The following is a 1,000-nucleotide window of genomic DNA, read 5'->3' as shown; positions in this document are numbered from 1 at the left end:
TCATTTGAGTGTAGAATGTTCAGCTTTGGCTGGCCTTTCTCACTGGCTTCGGGTGCCACCACGGCTCAGCTGAGCCGAGCATATGTGTTCTGCTCGGCTGAGCCGCTCGGCTGCCTTTGGCTGCTGTATGAGCTATTGTGAATAGCCCATACTGCAGCCCCTCAGTTTGACTGAACCAAAGGGCCCCAGCTGCCCAAAGCAAGCTGAAGGATCAGCCGAAGCTACGGCTGGATCCTTCGGCTCTTTTGTGAATAACTCCCATAGATATTGTAACATATCTCCATAATCCTGTTACACTTGTAAAGGGTATCCAAATATAACAGTTCAATGTAATAGTCACCTGAGTTAGGCACAGTTCACTCAATTCAATCTAACAGTCTTGTTCAGATACACACCTTAATGTTTCCTATATACGAATCTGTAAGAAGACAGTTTGAGGAGGAGTGGCTGTTACTCAGCTATGTCAGCTTAAAGCACTGGACTGGGAGAACAGAGTTTTTAATTTTCACTACGAGATAGGTTAAAACATTTTCAATCAAAAACACAGGTCTGCGACTAAAAAGCTGTTTGATTATTGTCATCTAATTCCCATGAATTTGGTGTGCTGAAAACAAATAAAATATTGAAAAAACTCCTAGATGTCATGATTTGCCACAACATGCAAAATTGTCTTCAAATATATCATTTTTTTAAAAAAATTCTATTTTTTTATATTATGGGTTTTTAACCAAATTTAAAGTCCAAATTACTATTAATTAATTCACATAAGTGCATTTAAGATATAAAATGCCAAAAAAACCTTAAAGGGTTTGTCCGAGTTATGTAAAAAAAAATAGCACTGTAAATCTGATGGTCAGCAATATATACATAAGCTAAGCAAGTTTTAAGTCTGTTCTTCGAATGGTAGAAGTGGTTATTCTTTCCTGAAGAATCCAGTGGGAGGGAGACACAGGGCAGATAGCAGCAGCTCCGGTCAGTGCAGGGGGCATGGCCAGAACTG

The sequence above is a fragment of the Nanorana parkeri genome, unplaced genomic scaffold (assembly GCF_000935625.1).
Source record: "Nanorana parkeri isolate BGI_ZX_2015 unplaced genomic scaffold, ASM93562v1 scaffold861, whole genome shotgun sequence".
Lineage (NCBI taxonomy): Eukaryota > Metazoa > Chordata > Amphibia > Anura > Dicroglossidae > Nanorana > Nanorana parkeri.
The sequence above is the reverse complement of the archived record's forward strand: the minus strand, read 5'-3'. Positions refer to the sequence as shown.